Source organism: Notolepis coatsorum (assembly GCF_963971535.1).
Source record: "Notolepis coatsorum genome assembly, chromosome: 2".
Taxonomy (NCBI): domain Eukaryota; kingdom Metazoa; phylum Chordata; class Actinopteri; order Aulopiformes; family Paralepididae; genus Notolepis; species Notolepis coatsorum.
The window spans coordinates 56928200-56938667 of record NC_140166.1 but is presented as its reverse complement, the minus strand read 5'-3'; positions in this window follow the sequence as shown (position 1 = coordinate 56938667).

Sequence of the window (10468 nt, the reverse complement as noted above, 5' to 3'; positions counted from 1 at the left end):
TCTGGTTGGGAGCATTCTCTCTCCTCTGGTTGGGAGCGTTCTCTCTCCTCTGGTTGGGAGCGTTCTCTCTCCTCTGGTTGGGAGCGCTCTCTCCTCTGGTTGGGAGCGTTCTCTCTCTCTCCTCTGGTTGGGAGCGTTCTCTCTCTCTCCTCTGGTTGGGAGCGTTCTCTCTCCTCTGGTTGGGAGCGTTCTCTCTCCTCTGGTTGGGAGCGTTCTCTCTCTCTCCTCTGGTTGGGAGCGTTCTCTCTCTCTCCTCTGGTTGGGAGCGTTCTCTCTCCTCTGGTTGGGAGCGTTCTCTCTTCTGAAGGGGAGCAGATTGATCCTCCAATCGTTGCTTACATTTACATTTAGTAATTTAGATGCTGCTTTGTTTTTTGTAATTCTGTTGTGTCACGTGAACCACTTGCAGTCACATTCCAGATGATCCAGTTAAATAGCATAATAATAACAACGATAATGAATAATAATAGACAAATTCTCTTTTGTTTATCAAGGTGCAGTGATGTGGAATGAGATACAAAATCTAACAGAAACATATTTTATGTGTAGTTATCCTATATAGGTTTAAGAGGGGAGGTCGCTTATTTGGCTTTTTGACCTTTCCTGCACATATTTGAACTGTTCTTCTTTTACTTATTTTATTCCAGAATGTATGTTTGTAAGTGCAAATAACAATAAACAATAAACAAACACAACAATTTAAATATATAACTGTTTTTCTCAATGTGTGTAAAAAAAAAAAAAAAAAAAAAAAGCTGTGACAATAAAATAACCTGAATCTGAATCTGAATCTGAAGGGCTGACTGTGTTCAGAGGGGCTTTCCAAGGTCAAACCACATCCTGTCTCTGTTGAAAACACACGTCTGTGACGCCAACATCTGTCACCGTTACAAAAGGTACACACACACACACACACACACACACACACACTGACTGTTCTGAATGGTAAATAAATGGTGCATTTATATAACAGCTTTTATCCAAAACGCTTTACAATTTGTTCCTCACATTAACCCGTTCACTCACACATTCACACACCGACGGCGGAGACCACCATGCAAGGTGCCGACCTGCTCATCGGGAGCAGTTAGGGGGTTAAGTGTCTTGCTCAAGGACACATCGACACGCTGCCCGGGAGGCTTCTATACTTTAGGCAAGTGGCTTGTCCTTCCGCGTTCCCGTTTTGCGCTCTGATTGGCCACGCACGTTTCTGGTCATGTGACATGTGCGCCAATCCTGGGACGGCAAGTTCTTTCGACGGTTCAGCTTAGGCACTCTTTCGAAGTTGGTTAAGGTTAGAGTTTGTCTTAGAGCAGGGCGATAGAACGCCAGGTAGTTTGCAGGCTGTTCGACGCGGAAATGGGCAAAGACACAGCTCGTCACGCTATTGGGCGCACATGTCACATGACCAGAAACGTGCGTGGCCAATCAGAGCGCAAAACGGGAACGCGGCGGAAGGACAAGCCACTTGCCTAAAGCATAGACGCGCCTGGGAGGAGAGAGAGACAGAGAGAGAGACAGAGAGAGAGACAGAGACAGAGACAGGAGACAGAGACAGGAGACAGAGGTCCATAAGAGGTTTTTACTTCTGTTTAACTGTTAATAAACAAACAAACAAACAAAGCTCCTCCACACTGGAGATGAACTGAACGCAGCTGCACCACTAGACTTGGCTGGAGTTCCACAAATCATGTTCAACCCAGATTCGGACCCCACAAGGGACTAAACACGTTTCGCAATTATGCCACAACAATGTGGAACGCCCTACCCACAGCTGTAAAGGAATGTGAATCTCTACCCTCCTTCAACACCGCTCTTAAAGAGCACCTACGGGAGGCTGCAATTAGAAACTGGCCCCAGTAAATGTCCAAACCCCTCCCCCCCCACCCCCATCCAACCCCCTTAATTTACAGTTTCTTCCCCTTCGAATGTATATATTTCTTTATGATCTCTTTCTCTTAAACAGTACTGTATATCTGTATGTCTTGTATGTCATAAATGTCATGATGAATTGAAAATGGGGCACCCTGATGTAAACAAGACGAAAGTCTTTCTCTGGTCTGCAATCTGTTAATAAAGTTAACTTTTCAATCAATCAATCAGTCGGTGGAAAAGGCCCCGTCAAATTGGAATCTACACTGACAACATCTGACCACATGAGGGCGCAATTGTTCTGTTTCAAAACCCAGTTCAAGGCAAGTAAGAAGCTACTGGCAGTCCCAGCGTTTGAAGCAGAAGGAGAGGTGGACACCTGTTCTAGTGGTTAAAGGATACAACTTAAAGTATCCTCACACAGTCCTCACATCCCTCCTAGTTACACACAGTCCTCACATCCCTCCTAGTTACACACAGTCCTCATATCCCTCCTAGTTACACACACTGTACACACAGTCCTCACATCCCTCCTAGTTACACACAGTCCTCATATCCCTCCTAGTTACACACAGTCCTCATATCCCTCCTAGTTACACACAGTCCTCATATCCCTCCTAGTTACACACAGTCCTCATATCCCTCCTAGTTACACACAGTCCTCATATCCCTCCTAGTTACACACAGTCCTCATATCCCTCCTAGTTACACACAGTCCTCATATCCCTCCTAGTTACACACAGTCATCATATCCCTCCTAGTTACACACAGTCCTCATATCCCTCCTAGTTACACACAGTCCTCATATCCCTCCTAGTTACACACACTGTACACAGTCCTCACATCCCTCAGTAAAAAAGTAAAAGAATAAAGACCAAACACAATACAAAATAGAAAATATACAATACAAGACCAAAAATGTCTCACATGAACAATCAATCAATCAATCAGATTTATTTATATAGCACATTTCACATGACGCGTGTCAACCAAAGTGCTGTACAGAGGGTAGATACACAAGATACATATAGACAACAATCACACTCCGTTTTATGGGAGGGCACACAGGCAAACACATAGGAAAACAGGGCATGAGTCAGTGAACGGGAAAGGCAGCCAAGGCTAGTAGGTAGAAGTGGGTTTTGAGCCCCGATTTGAAGGCATCTATCGAGGGGGCGAGGAGCCTAATGGAGGTGGGGATGCTGTTCCACATGAAAGACGAGTTGGGCCACGTAGGACACGGATCTCTCTCTCAGTCCATCAGGAGTTGGTTTGCTCTGCTTTCATCCTGTTCCACTGGGCAGGAGCTCACAGGACGCAACCTGCCGCAGGGGAGACCACTTCTGCTGGAGCAACAACACAGTGATCCAGAGTGTGTGCGTGCGTGTGTGTGTGTGTGTGTGTGTGTGTGTGTGTGTGTGTGTGCATGCGTGTGTGTGCGTGTGTCTGTGTGTGTGTGTGTGTGTGTGTGTGTTCGTGTGTGTGTGTGTGTGTGTGTGTGTGTGTGTGTGTGTGTGTGTGTGTGTGTGTGTGTGTGTGTGTGTGTGTGTGTGTGTGTGTGTAGTATGTGTGTGTCTGTGTGTGTTCGTGTGTGTGTGTTTAGTGTAACTAACAGATGCCAGCAGCATCAACAGCATCAAAGATTCCTCACATGAACACATGAAAGACGAGGAGGACATGGTCTCGTCAGGCCACGCCCCCAGAGGCTGTGCATCCCATAATAACATGATTTATTTACTACATGGACCTATAGGGGAATGGAAACAATAAATACAGGTTTGGTTCTAAGAGAAGAATCAAAACAAACAGTTTGAGTTTGTCAAGTCGTTTCTTGCCTGTACACGCTATTATTCCCAAATCAAATCTATATCACAGGTATTATGTTTCATCATGAATGCATGAAAGGGGGGGGGGGGGGGGGGGGCGTTTCTGATTATTTGATTGCCAGTAACAGCATTTGTATTGAACACTAAAAACGCTTATCAGCCCGATCGATCGGTATAAAAGCATTGCACGATCAAGCTAAAATTGACGTCAGATAGTCCTTACCTGTGATCGGGAGTATTCCAAAAATAATATTCCAATTGTTTGTTCGCCATCTGGTACATCCGATGTCCATTTGATCCACGACATAACCCACCACAACATATGGATCGGGGATATTTGACGCGCTTCAATGCAACCGGGAGAACCGCTAGACTGGCCCGACAAAGAAAAGTGAAACCGGAGACATTTGGCCATTACACAGGCCAAGATACAAGGTTACAAAGGGTGCTCGATACCGCCATCTAGCTGGATGCGGCCGGTATTGCACTTTGGCGATCTCAGACTCATTCCCTATGGTAACACCAAGGTCCCTGGATGAATAATGAATACAAATATCGAAAAAAAGGAAAAACGATCAAATAATGAGTATACTCGTTGTTGGCGTTCAAGCGTCGGCTCCCAATAACGAGTAAACTCGTTGTTGGCGGGGAATGAGTTAATGATTAATTATTATAATGTACAGTATATGACCGAACACAAATTCCAGGTAATGGTATCGGTTGTCTCGTGCCTCCCAACTAAAGATGTCTAATAAATACCATAAACAACAGGATTCATCAGAGAAAACGTTCTACAAAAAAAATATTATACTTTTCTTTTTTTAATCCTCACAAAAGTTATTCCAGGATAGATTTTTTTTGTCTCAAACCACAAACCTTAACGTTAGGTTATGACTATAACCAAGTTCTGTTAGTATAGCGACGCTCGGCATCGCTCTCTGCACTATCTCGCATATGTGCACGCGCACTGAATAAAGACCACAAATGTACCTTTAATCCCAATATTCGTCTGACCACACCCCTATCAGCTTACCCATATAAGCAGGGGTGGGGCCACCCACTCGCCTCCTTCCCAAGCTTTCGCCACAAGGCGAGGTCAAAGGCTGCAGCGGCGTCGGATGCCGAGCGTCGCTATACTAACAGAACTTGGTTATAGTCATAACCTAACGTTCTGTTTCGTATTCGCTCTCGCTCGGCATCGCTCTCTGCACAAGGGAGGCCGAGCGAGAGCCAACGGCCGACAAATACACCCCGCTGACAGCCCCCCACAACCATCAGAACAGGGAGGGCCGAGCCCCCCCGACCCACCCTAATGGAGGGCACCCCCCCTATTAGGGGCTTCACGGGAGGGCGACGGACCCGACCGTGCGAAGAGGCACTCAAGCAACTCAACGCACAGGGTGAGCAGACCGTGGCTTGACCCCACGACTACACACACGCACAACCCGCATGCCACCCGGGAACGAACGGAGGAACAACCTCGTTACTGCCCCCAGAATCACGGGGTCAAGGGCAAACCCAACCCCGTGGCAAGGCCGTAGCAGCGGAGCGCGAAGGAAGACCCAGACCCACAAAAAGGACTGGACTCCCTGGAATGGGGGCCCGGAGAAGTCCATGATGCCAGCATCAAGACCCCACCAGGTGGGCACGTAGTGCCCCGCCCCCCACATCGCCAGCGTATTCGGACAAAGGCCCCTCAGCCGAGCGGGCCCCGTCCCCCCAATAGTACACCGCCTGGCACACTGACCCTGCAACAGGCAGTCAGCATGGCCGTAAGCACACAAAAAAGGTTAACCAACGGAAGCAGGCAGCGCACCGGGGAAAAACCAGGCAACAGGCTATTAACCCTAGCCTGGAGACTGCGGACGAGACAGGCGCCAGAGGGGACAGCTGAACACAGCCGCCCCGGCGGAGGGAGCGTAAGCTGGCGGTGTTGCATGACCAAGCCTCCATTTAAAAACCCCCACCCAGAGGGGTCGAGGCAGAGAAGGCTGACACGATTGGCAGACGTCATGAACGTGCAGGGGCACCCTCAACGGTGAACCCGGGAGTTGACACTGCTCCAACACACCAGGGAATCAACCACCCTGGTGTTACCCAATGCGGTGGTTGTTCCTATAACCCCTCAAGAAAAAACTCCAAAACACACCTGCGGGTATACACCGGCTATACCGCAGTACAAGTGTTTCAGTTTCCAAAAAAGGGTTAACCCAGGCCTACGGGTCGACGAAACATTACTTCGGACCGGGCCTGGCGGTACGGGAAGCACAGGGTCACCAGAGGAGGTCAAAAACCACCCCCACAGGCCCCTCTTCGCCATGCGTGAGAGAGGAGCGAAAAAGAATGGAGAACCAGCCCCTAAGCACACCGTACTTGGTATTCCCAGGCGGTCTCCCAACCAAGTACTAACCAGGACCAACCTGTGTAGCGGCCGAGATCCGACGAGATCGAGCGTGTACAGAATGGCATGGCCGTAAGCCATTACGACAGTGCTGAGTAAAAACGTACCCAACCAGGGTCTCCATAGCGTTTAACCCTGTGTCACCCGGACCGACCTGGCATTTTTCCCCCTGAAAAAAGCCCAAGTCCCTCAGGGTACCAGAACAGCAGATCTGCATCCCCGGCGGACAACGGGTTCAACTGATCCGGACCAGCGTGACCAGAACCAGTCCCGTGCCCTAACCACGCCGACATGCCTACTAGTGACGTCACTGGCGCGCCGGCTGTTGTGGAGGGGGGGGGGCAACCGCGAGGGGGGGGGGACGCTCTCTCGTTGTCGGAACACAGTGTGAGAAGAGCATTTATGCAGGTGAACACCAGGAAGGCTGCTGGCCCAGATGGCATAACAGGACGTATACTCAAGACCTGTGCCAACCAGCTGGCCCCTGTGTTCACCGCCATATTTAATCAATCACTGGCGGAGTCAGTGGTCCCTGCCTGCTTCAAGATGTCTACCATCATCCCTGTGCCGAAGAAACCCTCCCCAGCATGTCCAAATGACTACAGACCGGTGGCACTCACCTCTGTGGTCATGAAATGTTTCGAGAGGCTGGTCAAGGACCACATTTGTGCCTCCCTCCCCAGTGATATGGACCCTATGCAATTTGCATACAGGACAAACAGGTCCACCGACGACACGGTCTCCCAGGTACTGCACAGCACCCTCTCGCACCTTGACCGTCAGAAGGGGGGCTATGTGAGACTGTTGTTCATTGACTACAGCTCAGCGTTCAACACCATAGTCCCCACCAGACTGGTGGACAAGCTGATCGAGCTAGGTCTGAGCTCCGCCCTGAGCGCCTGGGTACTGGACTTTCTGAGCGAAAGACCCCAGGCGGTCAGGGTGGGGGGTCAGACCTCCAACACCATCACCCTGAGCATCGGGTCCCCCCAGGGCTGTGTTCTGAGCCCCCTGCTGTACTCACTCTACACACACGACTGTGTGGCCAAGTTCAGCTCCAACTCCATAGTGAAGTTCGCAGATGACACGGTGGTGGTGGGGCTGATCTCGGACAACGACGAGAAGGCCTACCGGGAGGAGGTTGAGGTACTGGAACGCTGGTGCCAGGACAACAGCCTGCTCCTGAACATTGGTAAAACCAAGGAGCTGATCGTGGATTATAGGAGAGGACAGCAGGAGACGCACACACCACTGATGATTAACGGGGCTACCGTGGACAGGGTGAGCAGCTTCAAGTACCTGGGGGTCGACATCTCAGAGGACCTGACATGGTCAACACACATAGACACAGTAGTAAAGAAGGCGAAACAGCGTCTCTACCACCTGAGACAGTTAAGGAAGTTCAGAGTATCGGGAAAGATACTCCAGTCCTTCTACTCAGGAGCTGTAGAGAGCATCCTGACCGGAAACATCACTGCCTGGTATGGAAACAGCACGGCACAGGACAAGAAGGCCCTACAGAGAGTGGTGCGCTCAGCCGAGCGTACCACGGGTATTGCACTACCCCCCCTGCAGGTTCTATACAACAAGAGGTGCAAATCCAGAGCCTGCAGGATAATGAAAGACCCTCACCACCCCAATAACAGCCTGTTTCAGCTGCTGAGGTCAGGCAGACGCCTGCGAACCCCAGCTACTAGGACAGAGCGGCTTAGGCTCAGCTTCTTCCCCCAGGCCATCAGAGCCATGAACAATGAACATTGAGTGCTCAGAACATTGAACTGTCCACACACAAGCACACATGAACACACACACGACACGCACACTGTGCACGCTCACACACGAGCAGCCACTTAACACTTTAACATGAGCGGGCACACACTCATGTCGCACACACGCACACTTATGGCCAAAGGAAAGGACACTTTAAATTAGAATAACAGGAACAGTGTATTGCACTACCAAAGCTAACTAGCATGTCCCATATGCTCTGTAAATAACTATGTACAGATACCGAGATGTCACTCCATGTTACCTGCTACCTGTTACTGCACAATGTTGTTTCCTTCTTTTGATTCTATTATATGTACCACTGTATTGCACATCGTTGCGGGCAAGACCACCCGCATTTCATTGTATACCTGTATGCCGTGACAATTAAAACTCTTGACTTGACTTGACTACTCGAGGAGAAAGGGCAGATATGCGTGTCGATCTTAACATGAAAAGAAGGCGCCACCCAGACGTTCGGGCGAACCGCGCCTGGTGGCCCACCCCAAGGGCGTGAGACCCCTCTACATATGTTCAGATCCATTCCGTCATCATCCCCCAGACATGAACGAGAATCCGTCGAAAACCAACCCAGGTCGTGGGATTTGGTCGTCGGAAGAGGAAAAACCCCCATCTCAGTTGCTTTATAAAAACGCCGTTTTAACCACAAGCAACCAAGGCGTGCCAGTCAGTCGCCTGTTTACAGCGAGCTAGCACTATACGTGCGTCGGGACACACCCCCATCAATGAACAGGCTATTTAGACCTGTCATTGAATCCCCAAGGCGCCCAGGGGAACGACAAGAGGGGTGTGACACTTCCTAACTCCAACACTTTTTGAATAGAAAAGAAGGAAGCATCAACAGTATGTATCCCAGTCTACACAGCCGGGGGTAAAAAATTTTCACATTTTTACATCCCACCACCCTCCCATAGGAAGGAGACGGGGATCCCCAGAGAGACTTCCCACGCGAGCTGTACAGATTGAAAAGAATATATTGCACCTTGAGCCATGTAAAAAATTGGTTTTAGGGCTCTCCGGGGAAGAGGCACTGAACCCATACACACTCAATAATCGAATTGAATCGAATACATATACAATAGAATAGGACACCTTCTAGAGGGTCCACTCACTTTGACAATCTGAGGAGGAAGGCTCTGTACTCTGATGGAGGCTCCCTCACATGGAAGAAGGAGTCCGAACTCACAGAAGGCCCGAATAGGCGCTTGGTGAGGAGGAGCCCTGACCACCCCCCTGAAACAGATCCATCACATGGACCTGAACAGCACACGGAAGTCCTACCAACAGAGACGGCCCTTGAACGGCCCTTCTAAGGTTTCTCTCCTCCACACTGCCTGTGGAGCTTTTTTTCCCTATTGTTAGGTTTTAGTGAGTTTTTCCTTACCTTCGCGTGGGGTATGTCTGGGAGTGCTTGCATTCTTTCATTTATTTGCATTCATCTAAAAAATGTTTGGACCCTATGGTGTTCTTGTTCTGTTCTTGACTTATTGTTATGTTGTCTTCTTGACCTGTTTAAAGAAGACCTGTACGGCCCATGGGGACATTAACGTGTGTTGTCGGGCCCTATAAATAAATTTGATTTGATTTGATTTAGAGACGCGCACGGTGACGTACTCTATGGCGGGGGAATTCCTGCGGTGCACACGCCCAATATACCAGGCCGTGGGACCAGGAAACTCCCTCCCCCCCCACGTAACGTGCCGAACCGCCACGTGACGGGAACCTTGAAGGACAGGGGGTGTACCCCTGACCGACAGAAACAAGGGGGAGAGGGAAGGTTACCAGTTCACCCCTTTACGACCCCACACCCATGATACGATGTAATGACAAAAAGAGAATATGACACAGTCATAGTCAGCTCTATGAAGCGTTTGACAGCTCCACACAGCGCATGAGCTAACCTGCTATCTGATTTTTACTAAGGAAAAAACACCGAATAGAGAGGGCTCTAAGAGCCCCGGTCCAACATACACATGTGCTTCTGTGGCCAGTCCAACCCAGTTGTAGGTCACATGACACACACAACCCATCATCACTTACAAAAAATGGCAAAAACACTCTACAGAGGAACGCCGTTTTTCATAATGAGAGAATACATAATTCTCGATTAGTATCGGCCACAGGCCTTGCTAAGCACACACGACAGCGACCAAACAATCTTTTTCTTTTAGGAAAATAAAGTTTCTCCAGCAGTTTTAGCACAACCTCAGCAATCAAGCTAAGGGTTACATCGCATCCCTACCACACAAAAGACACAATTTAGTGCACAACATGTCTGATAGGAGGATGAAAAAGTCCCCAGGGAACCGGGGGGAAACACAATCCTCCTATTTTACCCTTAATACGGCCAGTTAAAACAGGAAAACCTGTTAATATGCGAACACACTGTTCATTGTCATCACAGGCTGAGAAAAGAACATTCTTTTACTCACTTGTCACTAAGCATAGCTTCATAGGTTAGTTACCTTAGTTGTGAGTACACGGTACATATAAACACCATGATGTTTCTCACACAACAACCAGATCATTTTCACATCTGTAACAACAACCCAATTTGCACGGAGAAGCTAACTGCCAGTGA